Genomic DNA, 15,573 nt, shown 5'->3' with positions numbered 1-15,573 from the left:
CACACCCAAGCATGCCCAGGAAAGAAAAAGACACACAGATTGATTTACTGCTTCTGCTTTGCCACTGAGCACAAAGTGTCAGTGTGTGTAACGGACGCAGGCCACTGTGAAAATTGAGATGTCAGCCCAGAGCCCACAGCCACACCACCTCACCTCCAGACACAATCAAGGGTGGCACAGTACTGTTAATTGCGAGCCCCGAGCAGACTGCAAAACATGCTTGTTGAGCGCTAGCTGGGGAGCTTGCACTGTCCGGCCTGTCAGGAATCCGCACTCTCTGGCTCATGGGACACCTCTGCTTCTGCCTCCCTGTGCACAGCCACTCCTCCAGGACTATGAGGGGGACCAGGTACTGCTGGACAAGGACCGGGCCTTCATCTGGCCCTCACAAGTACCAGTTCTCTCCTTGCTGTTGTCAGGTTCGGAGGGGACAGGTGAAGGTGCTGTGCCACAGGGAGTCTTCCCAACAAGACGGAACCCTGGTGATGCAGAAGCAGGCAGACGGAGAGGCCCTGCTGGATGGTAGCGGCACCCTGAGGATACACAGGGTGGTGTTGAGCTCCCACCTGGCCCTGGCCACGGGGAGTGTTGTCAGAAGGGGAGGACACAGAGGGCACCTGTTGCCACTGATGCTGGGATGACCAAGGGCAGTGCCTGGGACAGGCCCCCAGAAGCAGAGGGGGCTTGGGGGCATAGAGGGCTGACCCAGGCACTCCTGTGTGTACACAGCACTGCCACCCACCCACATGGGTGTGTATACACAGGCACACTCCATATCATGGACACATCTTTAGTTTCAAGGGTGTCAGCAGGCAGGGCACAGAGCAGGCACCCCAGAAGGAGCAGACAGACCAGCAGACCCACCTCTCCACAGCCAGGCCTAGGTGGGCAGGGGAACCAGGTCAGGAGTCAAGGGCCTGGCCAGGCACTTGGAGTTGGAAGGTAGGGAGGAAGGGGTGGGCTATGGGACTGCAGGACAGGCCGGGGCTCAGCGTCCAGCAGCCCTTTCTAGTAGGCAGGCCTGCCTGGGAAGGGATGGCAGGGCATTGAACCATGGTCAGAAGACCACCAGGCAGGCCACTGAGCAGGGGGACCCTCCAGTGGGGCACGGCAGCCCAGGCACACAGCCAGAGGCAGGGAGGGTGGATGGGAGGCCTCGGTCTGCCACCAGGCAGGGCTCAGATCCCACATCTGCCATCTGCTACCTGCTGTGAGTCCTGAGTCCTGCTGTGTAGTCAGTGGTTCTGCCTTCCAACCCCAAGTGCCTGGCCAGGCCCTTGACTCCTGCTCAGCCATGGACTCCCAGGAAGGGAGGGGGCCTGACTGTGAGGCAGGCACAGTGCACTTTCTTTTTGGAAGGTCTGATTTCCCCTCACCTGTCCCAAGCTCAAGGGCCTTTAGCAGAGGCAGAGGACCCTGTTTCAGTGTTCGGCTGCCAAACTCACCTGACTCCCACTGGCAACAGAGCCCCTCTGCAGAGGCTTGCAGGCTCCCTCTGCTGCATGCCCAGTGATTGGCTGGCAGGGGGAGGCAGGACCCGAGAGAGGCCCCTGTGTCTCCTGCTCAGCCTCAACACACACCCACTGGGACCAACCGCTCCCCTGCACCCTGGCACTCATCATCCGTACCCCACTGGAACCCACAACCTGCTGCCAACAACCCCAGCTCTCCTCACAGAGCACCACACCCCACGCCTTCAGGACCATCAAGTTCAAAGCAGCCCATCATGGGCAGACCCCCATGGTCTCCTCTGTCCATGCCCCAGACAGAGGGGTTGTGCACACCCAACCCAGGGAGGGCCCACAGGCAGGGGTGCCCCCAAACACTCCCATGCCTGCCATAGCAAGACCACCTGCAGGAGGGGCCCAGCCAGGTCCAGCCTCCCTGACACCCACCCCCACACTCCCCACCACCCCATCCTGATGTGTTCAGTGGGTGCCGCAACCTCCAAACTGCCCTGTGTGTGGATCTGGGGTCCTTGTAGCTCCCCAGACTGTAAACCCCTGGGGAGGGCTGTCTTGCTCACCTCATGTGTGGGGTTAGGCTCTCAAGAGTGGGTATGACCCCCAAAGATGCCCACACCCTGATCTCCGGAACCCGGGAATGTTCCCTTATTCAGCAAAAGGGACTCTGTAGGTGTAATTAGGCAGAGGCTCTTGAGGCTGCTGGGAGATTCTCCTGGGTGGGTCCAATGTATTCACAAGTCCTTAAAGTTGAAGAATCTTTCCTGGCTACGGTCAGAGAAAGTGTGACGACGAGGCAGGGTCAGGGAGATGGTGGCGTGAGGGGACCCAACACCTGTGGATGGCTCGGAGATGTGCGGAGCCTCACATAAGGCCCAGAGGGAGGCTCTAGGGGCCCTCAGGGGCCAACAGCCCACAGGGGACACAGACTTCATGGAATGAGATTCTGCCTGGAGCCTCCGAAGAGGCAGGCCAGCCAGCGCCTTGACCTCGGCCCCTGAGACCCGACCCAGCCTCTGACCTGCTGGCCAAGATAAGCAGCATGTGGTGTTGAAGCAGCACGGCCAACCCCCACCCCCAGGCCTGGTCTACTCTTGTAGGCCCCGGAACTGACACCTTCACACCCAGGTCCCAGCGCACTGACACCCGGCCTCTGGGCCTCAGCTGCAGGCGGAAGGCTGGGTGGGGCTGGGTGGGGGCTGGGAGTTCATAAGGCTGTGTTCCCTGAGCAAGTGTCTGTGGTCACAGGCAAGGATGGAAACCACTGCTGTAGCTCAGAGGTAAAACAGGTCTCTGTGGGGTGAGCTCCAAGCAGGGGTCCAAGCAGGGGTTCCTCCTAGGGTCCCCAGAATCTGCGACTAAAGGGAGGGAACAAAAGAGACAGTCCCTTTATGGCACACAAGCAATGACACCAGTGACTCCATTGGGTCTGACACTGGGACCTCCTTGTGTAGCTGGTGGCCCCAGGGCCCACTGGAGAGCCCTCTATCCCTACACTCCTGACATACTTAGCTGGGAAACTGGGGACTTTCCTCCTGGGCAGAGGCTCCCCATTCCCAGGCATCTGGAGAGGAAACCAGGAAGTGTGAGGTTTCCAGCACCTCCAGGAAGCCCCAGCCACCACCTGGTCACTACCTGGCAGAGTTCAGCCCCACCCAGCCCTACCCCTCTGGCCGGTGTCGGGCTTGGCTGCAGTGGGAATGCCCAGCAAGAAGGAGAGCAGGATCCAGGCAATCTCCCAAAGTCACTACGCTGCATGGCCCCACCCAGGCCCTGGCGCCCTCCAGGCCCCTCACACCACCTGGGCCAAGCTGCCCACCTAGGCTGCCCACACAGCATCGCTCCTTCCTGCCTGGCCCACTGCCATCTGGGCCTAGACAGTGGAGCAGGCTGAGGTGAGAGAGCTGACCACCGTCCTGACCCAGCCCCAGGGCTGCACCCTCGTCCAAAGGCTGTGGACAGTTGCCCCCACCTCCTCTTAGGCTGCAAGCTCTGGGGGCAGGCACACTCCTCACTCCTTGTCTCACAGCCCTACCCAGAGCCTGCACCTGGAGTAGGACAGGAACATCACAGCTCTGCCGTGTACCCTCTGCAGCCACCACTCTGAGGAGGTGAGGAGTGCCACTGGCATTTCATAGCAGCACAGACTGAGGCCAGAGACTGTAATTGTCTGTCCAAGGACACAGGACACTGGTCAGGGCCAGAGTTAAAACCAAAACCCAGACTCCCATGTCAAGGGAACCCTGGAGCAAGGGATGGGGATGCTGGGGTGGGAGTAGGCACCAGTGTTGGCTCAGGACCACCAGGTGGTGGGTGTGTGGCCCTTCCTGGGCACCCGTCACCCTTGGCTTCTCTGGGCTGGCTCCTGGCCCTGTCTGCCCACTGGTACCCCACTCCCCCAGAGGAGGACCAATCTAGAGTGGGGGCACAGTGTGGTCTGGGCTTCTCCGATGCCCTCCTTCCTTTCTGGTTGCCAAACAACGTTAAAGCTGCGCATCTGTGATCAGGGAGACCATCTCGGCTTGACTGCTCTCTCCTGCCCCCTAGAGCTGCCACAGTGTTTAGACAGAGGCTGTCCCCAGCCTAGGGGGAGCACTCTGCAGGAGGAGGCCCCTGGGGACCCAGAGTGAACTGTCTTCAAGGAGCCCACGCTAACGACTGTCCTGGTCACACTGTGCCCCACATGCCACAGGTGGAGTGAGGATGCTGAGGGGCCCTGGAGCCAAGACAAGGCAGGCCAGGCAGGGGCAGGTGCGGTAGGTACTGCTGGAGGCCCCCCGGGACACACAGCAGCCTGCATCCAGGCAGCCAGTGGAGAGCTTGGTTCTTGATCTGGCTGCAACTGGCTGTGTCCTCCCTGGACCATGTGCTCAGGGATGGGACGAGGGCTGAGGGGCTTGTCACAGGCAAAAGAACGGGAATAGGAACCTCAAGGAAAGAAAGGGCTGGTGGGCTGGGGGGTGGGGGTGGGGGGGCATGGGGAATCAACAGCCAAGGGAGGTGGGTGAAGAAAGTGAGGTGCAGCAGGTCAAAGACGCAGACCAGAGTGGCCTCTCCGGGGTCCCTGCCCATGTCATAATGCATGGGCTACCCCTCTCAGCTTCCAGGGCACTGCACACTCAGTGCGACTCTGGACCTCAGTCCCTTCCCCCACCCAGTCTCCCGTCCTTGGTTCTCTCCACATTGGGGCTGAGGATGTGTTTGGTGTGGACCAGCGCACACCACGGCCATGCAGCAGTGCCCCCACTGGCACCATCTGCACACTGACACAGATGAGTTGTGAAGGTGGCATGAAACCCCAGGCCTGTGTCCCCCGGCTTTCTTGCCATTCCCTGGTTACTGGCATGAGTCCATCTTGGGGCCCAGCTGGACCAAGACAGGGTTTCTCTACGACCAGAAACCCCCTTCCTCCTTTCAGAGTTTTGCTTGAACCTGGCCTTCCCAGGGTGGCTGCTTTCACTGCTCCCTCCTGGCACCTCTCCCTCCTTCCTATAAGCCGAGTCATTAGGCTCGTTTCTGCCTATTTTCAGGTTGTGTCTGCACTCCCAGAGTCTGGGCCATGCCTGGCGTGCATGGCCTACAGCAGGTGGGATTGTGATCTGACATATCTCTCCAGGTCAACTTTCCGCTCTCCAGTGGTTCTGCCTGAGTCCATCTCTCAGGTGGAGGTGAGGATGAGTGGCACCTTGCAGAGTCCCTCACATGGCTCCAGAGGTCACAGCAAGGGGGAGGAGCCATGAGGCCTGGGTCCACACCCTGGACTGGCCACTCCTTGGTTATAAGCACCAGCAGGACTCTTGACCCCTCCAAGCCTCGCTGACACACTGGTGACAATTTGCATGCCCGCCCTGGGCCCACTTGTGTCTAGACACCGCTCACCAGGTGGGCAGCTCATCAGCCACACAGGGCCTTGCCCAGCAAGTCCCACCAATGCGGTGTTTGGTGGGGAAGGAGGAGCACAGGTCTCACCCAGGAGGCAGGATTCTGGGACTGGGCATGCCTCTGCCCCCCGGGGGTGCCTCCATGGGCCTCTCCACACCTCAGTCCCATCTGCCCTGCAGGCAGGTTCCACCAAGTGACATTCTCCTTCCTAGGAGGGTGGGGATGTTCTCGGATCCCACAGTCCCCTGCACTTCCCCCAGGCCTCCCCAGGGGTTAGTGACTGCACACAGCGATGGGAAACAACAAGGTCCAGGGTCCCATCAGCAGCGCCCTCCCTGTTCGAAAGCAGGCCTGGGACTCACATTCTGCAGAGCCAGCCCTGGCACTGCATTACGCTGCACTGACCATTCTTACATGTGCTGTATAAAGTCTGGTTGAAGCCAGGGGTTCTCCCCTGGGCTCCCACAGGGGTGCATGGCTGTCCCCACTAGCCGGGGAAAGGTGTGCCCCCTAGGACTGACAGACACTCCTCCCACCATCCAGGCGGCCAGTGCTCTGGCCAAGGCACACAGCTGCAGCCTGGAGAGGGCAGACAGGGTGAGGCAGGGGAGGGCAGCTGGCTGGGCCATGATATGAGGGCCTCCAGTGTTACAGTTATGGAGGCTCAGAGACCAACCAGGCTGGGCAGGTTTCCAGTGGGCATCTGGGGTGAACTCTTTCCTCACTCAGGATCCCAGGCGAAAGCTGCCTCTATACTACGTGGCTCACTGCTACAGGGAGGGGTACCGTCATGGAGGCCTGCATGCCGGAGCCCCTAGAAGCCTGCACCAGTCAGCTCTTCATTGAAAGATAGGGAGGCACAGTTTCGTTTAAGCCTGCATCATCTGAGTGGGTGGGTATGGAGTGTCTCATCTTGAAGTGAGGGATTCTGTGAGCGGGAGGACCCCATGGCTGGCCTGGCCAGTCAGGAGGCTGAGGTGAGGGGGCTGTGGAGGGTGAAGTCACCCCTCCTAGCAGAGCAGCAGGAGGGTGAAGTCCAGCCTCGGTCACCACTTCCCCTGCCCCTTGCCACCTGTCCTCCTCTTTCATGGCCAACCCAGTGCCCCACCTCCCTCAGGGCCACCTGCCAACTCTGTGCTTAATGCCAGAGGGCAAGTGCATTTCCTTGGGGCAAAGCTGCAGGCCACACCAGGTGGCAGGCCCTTTGGGAGGAGGAGAGCAGCTCAGTTTCGGTAGGCCGAGGGGCACCACCCGCAGGGAGCCTCAGAGAGCCTGGCAGTCTTGGGTGAGCTGCTGAGCTGCAGGCTTGCTGGATGGATGCCCCACAGGCCAGCCCCTAGGAACGGGACCGCCTCTGTCTCCTCTTTGTGCCACCCACACCCACCATCCATCCACTCAGCACAGCCTCTCCGTGCCTGGTGGGCTCTCTGGGCAGCTCATGTGCTGCCACCTGGGCTGGCCCTCCTGGCAAGCTGAAAGAGCTCACTGGGCACATGGGCCTCCTGACCACCAGGCCTGGGCAGGACAGCTGGGGGCCAGAGTGAAGAGAGGGCTGTAGCAGGGGCTGATGTGCAGGCCCCAGACTCCCCGGACAGCGCTCCCCACCCTGCACTGCCTTCACTGGCCTGGGGTTGGCCCTGGTCTCTGGTTCCCCCATCTCAGGCCCATCCAGCCTGAGCCCAGGGTTGACAACATGACCATCAGTCAGTCCTTCCCTGGACAAACAGACAAAGCTCCTCTGTGCGCCATGCCAGCACAGCACTTGGTCCCAGGGCTGGCAGTCAGGAGCACAGAGAAGAACCCGCAGACACTCACAGTGACCCCAGGAAGACAGACATCCATGCAGGGTGGTGATGCTGTGGGATGCAGGAGCAGGCTGGACCTGAAGTTGCATTCCAAGCCCCCCAGGGACCGGCTGAGGGCCTGTAGGCACAGCAGGTAGCCTCTTGCCTGGGGGTAGTAGCAGCGCCCCCTGGGACTTGCAGCTGGGCCCTACCCAGACTTCCCTAGGGCTGTGCAGCGGCCATCCACACTTGCAGCATTCTGCAGAAGACTGGAGTGCCAGCATCCAAGGGTTGAGCAGTGCACAGGCCTGACTCCAACTCCCCTGCCTCAGAGGGAGGCTGGCTGTAGGGTCAGTTGACACTCCGGAGTCCCCATGGAATCAGGCTAGACTTCCGCTGCAACTGCACCTCTATCCAGCCTCCTCCCCTCCCTGCATGGTGCTTGTCATTCCCACTCAGACATCTCCTGAGAGCATACCCTCTCTAAGCCCCTTCTATCAGAATCTCCAGCCCAGGCACTAAGTCATAGCCCTCACAGGCAGGAACGAGATGAGAGGACACAGAACAAGCACTCAGAAGCCAGGTGCCGCCGCTGCACGTTCAGGGGCTCAATAGCCCAGAGAAGGAGGGGTGTCCTCAACTCCAGGAGGTGGAGGTGCTCCCCACTGGGGCCGTCCAGCTGAGCCCCAAGGCGGCAGTGTGGAGGGGAAGGCACACAGGGAGGGAAACCACTCACAAAGGCAGGAAGGGAGATGGCCAGCTCAGGAGCTGGACGGAGGGGCAGGGCAGGGACAGCAGGAAGGCTCGGGGAGATGAAGGGAGGCACCAGAGAAACACACCACCTGCTCTCTAACATGCTCCCTAGAGCACGGGAGCGACCTGGCCTCAACCTCTGCCTCCGCCCCTCTCTGCAGACCCCAGAGGCTCATTGGCAAAATCGGTGTAATGATGCTGGTATCAAAAAGAGGTGCATTAAGTCACATGTCAGTGAAACGCCCAGCAGAGCCCTTGGACAGTAGGCTGGTCAGGGGCCCTCCCAGCACCTGGGTGTGAATGCACACACCCGGAATGAATGTGTATACCCAGAGCCCCCAGGCACGTGACTGTACACCACACCCAGGCCTGGGCACCAGCAGGGTGGGCCAAGGGCACCGGCCTCCCCACACCTGCTGCTCCTTCCTCTCCACTCTGTAGCCTGGGCCCTGCCCTGCCTGGCACTGGTGCTGTCCTGGAGATCCCCTCCTGTGTCTTCCCGACAGCATCCCCAGTCGCCTCACATAAGACAGCTCTGCACTCGGTGCACCTCCGGATGCATCTGGTGTCCTGCTCTGCAGGGCTGAGAACACCGTGCTGCCCTGGAGTCCAACCCTGGGCGCTATGGCAGGCCAGAGAGACACTGTGGAACCCCAGTCCCCATAGGCAGGGCCAGGCGGCTCCCCAGACCCAGACCCCATGGAGAAGCCAGGATCCACCCCCGTCTCAGGACCCCAGCAGGGAGACTCCCGTGCCCACAGGAGGCCTGGCCACTGTCCTGCCCCCTCCCACCTTTCCCACTGTGGGAGCCAAGGAGGGCACCTGGGTGTGGACTTCTCCTGTACAACTGGGCTCTCCAGAAGTCAGCAGGCAGCAGGGCATGTAGCCCTTGACAGCCATGACCCAGAGCGCACAGCATTCTATTTTTTATCATTTAACCCCAAACTTTCGATTCCACTGTTTCTTTGACCCATCATTCAAACATGCGTTTCAAATTTTCTAAATATACGCTCTTTTAGAGCTATCCATTTTGTTATCACTTTCTCTCTTAATTGCACTGTAGTTGGAACACTTGGCCTGAACAGCAGCTTCTTTGACATTTGTGCAGGCATCTCCGAGCCAGCACTGACTGTGCAGCCTGTGCGCACCTACCAGGCTTGGTGGGTGCCTGGTGACCACAGCTGTGGGTCTCCCCTCCAGGCCCCACCAATGTGAGAGTGTCCTCCCCCTCGGCCCCACCCCCTCTTGGAAGTGGTTCTGGCTGCCATGGCCTTTCCATGAAGAACAGCTGAGACCCCTGGCCACACCTGCCAGGGCAGTTTATTATCAGCCCTCTCCACCACCACCACTCCCCATAGGGCAGTCGATCTGGCCCAGGTACCCACAGCTCACCTCACAGCAGGTCCAACTCACTCCAGCTTGGTTAAGGTGAGCTCGGCTCCCAGAGACAACCAGGCCAGAGGAGGGAGGGGCACGGGGCATAGAAGGCCCTGTCCCCCTAGTGGGACCGAGCAGGAAGGGCCCTGCCTGCAATGGACAGTGTGGGCAGGACCTGGGCTCTCCCAGGTGCCACCAGTGCTCGCCTGGCCTGGCCTGGCCTGTGGGGGACTCCACTCCTCATCCAGCCACCCACTGCTAACAGCAATAATAAAATGAATAATTGATGCAGCCCCCTACCTGCTCTGAGTAATTAACTCATGAAAGCATCAGGGCACCACCAGAACTCCCCAAGCTCCAATCTCATCCAAGCCCCATCCTCCCAGCTGGTCCACTTGCACTGCCTCTGACCCATCCTTCCTCCCCCAGCTCTGAGGGCAGAGGCTTGGGTACCAGCAACTGGGGCCAACCCTCCTCTGCTCAGCCAGCAAAGCTGGGGCTGCCCAGCTCTCACCCAGAGCCTGGCTCAGGGCTGCACATTACCTCCATCCAGACCACAGCCCTGGGAGAAGCAAGGCCCAGAGGGCATGCTCAGAGCACTGGTCAGAAAAAGCTGGGCACAGAATTAGCCTGCAGAGAAGTCCAGGCAGGAGAAATCTGGACCTTGGAGTCTGCATCTGTACAGGGACAAAATGCAGATCCTCACCCTGGGAAGTACCTGGTGCTGTGGCTGGGCATGTCTCCCCAGGCCCCAAGGAGGAGGCCTGCCCCAGTGCCCCAGCTGTGGCTGGGGACCAGGACACACCCGGATGCACTCAAGGCTGCCTGACATTCACATTCAGTGGGTCAGGGTACCAGAGACCTGGAGAGCCCCATGGGTGGAGAGGGTGGGGGAGGGTCCACCAGATTTGGGCAGCCTTGGTGGGGGTGGGGAAACAAGCCCTGCTGGTAAACCATCAGAACGCGCCCCCTCTCCTCTCCCAGCTCCCGCCAGCCTCCTCCACGGAAGCTACTCTTTGTTAACAGTGTTTCCATGGTAACCAGATCCAGGGAGAACTCTCTCTTCAAGGTAGAGTCTAAGGGTGACACTTGGAGAAACAGAAGTGGTGGTGACAACAAACAGGGTGCTGGCCTCCCAGCCCCGCCTCCCAGAATTCCTTCCTGGTCCTGGACCCCAGACACCATCCCCCCAGACTGTCCCAGGGCTCTCAGGTCGGCTTCCCTCTCCTCTCCTCTCCTCTCCTCTCCCTGGTGTGGGCACAGCAACATGGCCCAGGCCAGGCATCTCTGCCCCACCACACACGGTGGCTCAGGCACTTCCGTGCACCTCCCATGGATGTTCACTGAATCTGACAGCATAGCCACTGTCTTGTGGCTGGGCTGCAACAGGCCTCGTGCAGACTGGACCCCAGGAGATCATAGACAAGTACACCCAGGGCGGCTGCTGCAGAACAGCCCCAGGCCCCCTGCACAGCAGGAAAGTTCAGGAAGGCACCCAAGGAAGACTGGGAGCCTCCTGGGAGGAGGGAGTCCCAGCAGAGGCCATGTCCTGAGTAGGGGAAGAGCCTGCAGGGTAAGGAGGCCACTGCAAATGTCCTGGCCAGGGAATGGCGGCCCGGCCCCTAGAGGTGGCAGTGAGCAGCAAGAGGCAGAAGAGAGATCTGGAGTGCGGTGTGCCAGACTAGCTGACAACTCCAGGCAAAGGGAAGCTGGCAGAAGGGGCGAGGGAGAGCCAGCTGCCCATGTGCTCAGATGGGGAACCTGGGGCAGGCAAGGTTAAGGGGCATGATGATGTGCATCGTCACCTGGAAAGCGTCCAGCAGGCTCACACCTGACAGAGCCCAGAGGACAGGTGGGGGCTGATGGGAGCTGGAACCGGATGAGCACGGAGGAGGGAACAGATGCTGTGGCTGGGTAAAGGGTTTGAGCCCAGGTCCTGAGGAACAGGGACTTTGAGTGTCCCGGGACAGGAGGAGGAGAACCAGGGGCCAGCCAAGCCCAGGAAATGGGTGTCTGGGAGCAAGGCAGTGGACGTCCACGGCCTCGCAAGAAGACATCTCTGGACTGAAGGAGGTGTGTGCAGATTGGCGTGGGTGGGAGTGAGTGGGAAGTGAGGATTCAGAGTGAGCAGAGAACATGTCTTCAAAGTCAACCCGCACAGGCAACCAGGGTGGGGACAGCTGAGCAAGTTTCTCGTTGTTTTTAAAAAAGGAAAAGCACCTGTCAACCGAGCAGCCACATCTTTGCATCCCACATATGAAGTGCCCGCCCTGGCCTGTTCTGTCTAGAGTCCCAGCCCAGGCCTCTCCTCTTTGAGCCAGTGCTGGCCTCTGCTCCCTGAATTCACAAAGAACCCCACAGCCAGCTCACAAGAGACAGGCAGGTCTTGGAGCCCCTGCTGGCTGCCCTGGGCAGCACAGGCCCACAGCCCAGCCCCTACCCCAGCCCAGGCAGCACCCAGGGCAAGGCAGAGGAGCTTCCCAGAACAGGATCACTGGGTGTCATCCTGAGTCATGCCCAAAGGCACCCATGTGCTTCCTGGGAAGCGCTGCAGCAGAGCTGGGGCCACCTGACTACTCTCCCTGCCTGACCTCCCTCTCCACGGTCCACCAGGCAGGGATGGCCATAGCAGCAGTCACACCCCCACCCCGTCCATCACAGCAGAGGCCCCACTTGGGTCCTCAGACCTGTCCACTCCTGCTCGGACACTCCTCACAGCCTTCTGTCATGGTGCCTGGAGCAGCCTCTACCCGCCTGTCCCAGGTGGTGAGCCCTGAGGCCAGAGCCCCTCTCCCACTCTGAGCAGGCCAGGACCCCGAGGGGCTTTCAGGCTTCCCTTCACACAGTGCTCACCAAGCCACTGCTGGCCATACCAGTTGACCTTCCCAACCCCTGCTCCCAGGCTGCTAGCTGGGGAATTCCTGGTGTCCCAGCGCGCAGGGACATTCTACATGGGCTCCTGGCAGCTTGCCACTCTGGGCCGGCCCAGAGCCCACTCTCACACACCCACAGCCCCAGGTTCTGTGCCCAGGAAGTAGCAACAGGGATACACCCAAAAAGTGGGCAGTGAGCCCTCTCTGGACCCCCACAGGTCAGGCTGACAGCCATAGGGAAGGGCCTCTGACACCCCCAGCAGTCCACCAGTGGGTATCAGAGGCCCTCCTCTATGACTGTCAGCCCACCAGTGCCACTTCAGTCCCCTCCCTCCGCACATCACACCCTTGCTAGGTAAACACTCATCCTCCCCAGCAGGGAGTGGGCAGGGGAGGGCAGAGGAGCCGAGAGGCAGGCTGGAGTGGGTAGGAGTTCCAGGAGGCAGATTGGAAGCTCCAAAAGAAAAACAGCCAGAGCGCTGGGCCCAAGCAGATGGCCTCAGGAGAAAAAGGGGGAAGGGGAGGGAGGGGCCGTCAAGGGGCAGCAGGGAGGGGTCGGGGAGATGCCTTGAGTCTCCTCCCCATCTGCTATCTGCTTGCCCTGGGACCTACCCCAGCAGCCCAGCGCCCCTCCCCTGGGGTGGGCCATGCAGAGAAGAGCATCCCTCCACCAGCCCCTCTCCTGAGGACAGTGGGGGGGCCAAACCCCCTGCCCCCATCCCTGCCTTGGCACAGCACCTTCACTTGACCTATTTGACAAATATGGCTTCTGTGAAACCCACGGTTCTATTGCCAAAAACCAAAGGCCAACCAAAGCTGTCCCATCCTGCCCCGGGCATTGTTCTACAGGTGGGGACCGGCATGCTCAGGGGCTCCTGGCCATACTGTGTCCCAGTGTACACTCACTCTCATCCCTGGCTGGCCCCTCCCACTGCCGGGGACCACTGTGTGTGTGGCTCTCCCCACACCAGCCACTGTCCAGCACAAATGCCATTTATCCCTCCTCCTCCTCCTCCCGTCTGCAGTTGCTAAGTTACACCAAAAAACCCCTCTGCTCTGTGTGAACTGTTCCATTTCCACGATTTGCCAGGTGGAAGGGAGCCATCCGGCTGGCAGATCGAAGATGTCTCCCAGAGAAAAACAAACTCGCTGGCTGGCCTTCAGGCCAAGGCACACCTGGGATACCTGCTTGGTTCGCAAACCCAGGGGCATGTGCAGGAGGACACAGCTTCTCCACTTCGCCAGAGAGCCAGTGGGATCCACACAGCTCATATCCTTCTCAGGAGTAGGGCCTGTAGGCCTGCTGCACCCACCTCGCTGGGTCACTACCAACCACAGCCCTAAGGACACGCACTGGCTGGAGGGGCAGAGAAACCACTCACGTGTCCCTGTCCATCCAGCCAAGGTCCTCCATGTCCCCCAGCTCTGGATCTCCCCTTCCTGGGCTGGGGTCCTGAGGTTCCAAAGCAAGGTGTCACTGGACACCAGGGTGGAAATGTCCTCAGAGGTCATCAAAACTGTGTCAGTCTACAGATGGGGAAACTGAGTCTCAGAGGCCTGCAGCCTGCCCGTGGTTCACTAATCAAGACCTGTGGCCTCTCGGGTGGAGGCCCCCTAGAGCCCCTTAGAGTCCAGGGCACCGAGCTGGACAGGCTGGGCTGGCAAGACTGCATCCGGAGGGGGCAGGAGAACCCTGGGAGGGGGCAGAGGGAAGCAAGGCCTCCGGGAGGCTCCCCTGCACCCAGCCTGACTCCTGTGTTTTGGGATCCTGCGGCCGAAGGCCATCGGGGCCCTTCCTGCGCAGGACAGTGGGAGAAGAGTGGCAGTGGTGGGGAGGGTGAACCAGGGAGGTGCTCGCTGCTCTGAGCAGGAGGGAGAGAGCGCTGACCACCACCAGGTCTCTGCCCCCAGGTGGCTCCCAAGAGGCAGACTGCCGCCTCCCTGTAAATATCCCCCAGGTCCAGCACCCAGAGGCAGCCAGAAATGCAGGGCACATGAACCTGCCAGCGCGTCTCTCCACACACAGTAGGGGACTTCCGCCCCCACCTCTCACTCACCTACCCTCAGACCAGAACCAGCTGCACCTGCCCCGTCCCTGGGGCCGACAAGGCCCGGGGCAAAGAGAGCGTGGTCCTTCAAATGACCCTTGCCCATCAGGGAGAGGAAGACACCTGGCATGGCCCTGGCCCTCTCCCCCAAATGCAGAGCTCAAGCCCCAATTCCTCGCCAAACAGCAAGGGCGTGAGATACCACGGCGGGGCCCAGAACGCAGAAGAGCGAATGGAAACTTCCAACTGCGCAGCCCTGAGCTCCTCCGATTCCCCAGCCCCCACCTCCACGCCAGGCTCCGGGCAGCGGACCTGCCCGCAGTGCCCACGCCCGCCCGCCGCGTGCGCTCCTGCCACGCCCGGCCCGGCATGGCCCGGCCCGCCGGGTGCACTGCAGGGGCGGAGGGAGCAGGGGGTCCTGGCGCCGTCCAGCCACGGGCGGAGTTCTCAGCAACTCCGCGCGCCGGGCTCCCGGTCGCCCTCCCCCGCGCGCGTCCCCCGCCCCGCGCCCTGAGCCTGCGACCCGGCCCCACGACGGCCGCGCCGAGCCGGGACCCCGGGCCCGCGCACGCCCCGCCCTGCCCGCGCCGGCAACCAGAGGGCACGGCCCCGGGCGCGGGCGAGGGCTCCGAAGGACTGAAGGTCCGCGGCCGCTGCCTACCTCGGTCCGGGCCAGCGTCGCTCCCGCGCCGCCCTCGCGCCGCAATCGGGCCCCGAGCAGCGCGCGGCCGGCGCCGGCGGCGGCTCATGCTCGGCGCCCGGGCCCGCGGCACCCGCCCACCCGCGGCCGCCCCCGCGCTGCGCCAGCTGCGGGCAGAGCAGCTCCCTCCGCAGCCGGCGCCGGGGAGCGCGAGCGAGCGAGCGCGGAGCGAGCGCCGAGCGGGCACGGAGCGGGCGCGAGAGCGCGGGGAGCGGGCGAGCGCGGGACGCGGGGCGCAGAGGGAGGAGGGTGCGGGGCAAAGGTGCAGGGGGAGGTAGGGCGCGAGACGGGGCTCGGGCAGAGGGCACTGGGACAGGGCAGGCGCCAGGAGAGGGCGGCCAGGCTTTCATTTAAAAAGGATAAGGTATCACGCCTGTAATCCCAGCACTTTGGGAGGCCGAGGCGGGCGGATCACGAGGTCAGGAGATAGAGACCATCCAGGCTAACACGGTGAAATCCTGTCTCTACTAAAAATACAACAAAAATTAGCCGGGCGTGGTGGCGGGCCCCTGTAGTCCCAGCTACTCGGGAGGCTGAGGCAGGAGAATGGCGAGAACCCGGGAGGCGGAGCTTGCAGTGAGCTGAGATCGCGCCACTGCACTCCAGCCTGGGCAACAGAGTGAGAGTCCGTCTCAAAAAAAAAAAAAAGAATAAGGCAACAGACAAACTAGGAGGCGATGCGGCCACCGCATT

The 15,573-nt window shown here is 61.6% G+C and overlaps 1 protein-coding gene across 1 annotated transcript in view; it reads right to left on the bottom strand.

Annotated features, from left to right (window-relative positions):
- RASGEF1A (RasGEF domain family member 1A) overlaps positions 1-15,056 on the bottom strand; it is a 74,967-nt gene extending 59,911 nt beyond the window's left edge. Inside the window, exon 1 of the mRNA XM_033209897.1 lies at positions 14,842-15,056. The gene's annotated coding sequence lies outside the window, so the exon portion shown is untranslated. The remainder of the gene's footprint in view (positions 1-14,841) is intronic.
- Positions 15,057-15,573: the final 517 nt, after the last annotated feature.

Source organism: Trachypithecus francoisi, unplaced genomic scaffold (assembly GCF_009764315.1).
Source record: "Trachypithecus francoisi isolate TF-2019V2 unplaced genomic scaffold, Tfra_2.0 Lachesis_group9, whole genome shotgun sequence".
Classification (NCBI taxonomy): domain Eukaryota; kingdom Metazoa; phylum Chordata; class Mammalia; order Primates; family Cercopithecidae; genus Trachypithecus; species Trachypithecus francoisi.
This window is presented reverse-complemented; position numbering and strand designations above follow the sequence as displayed.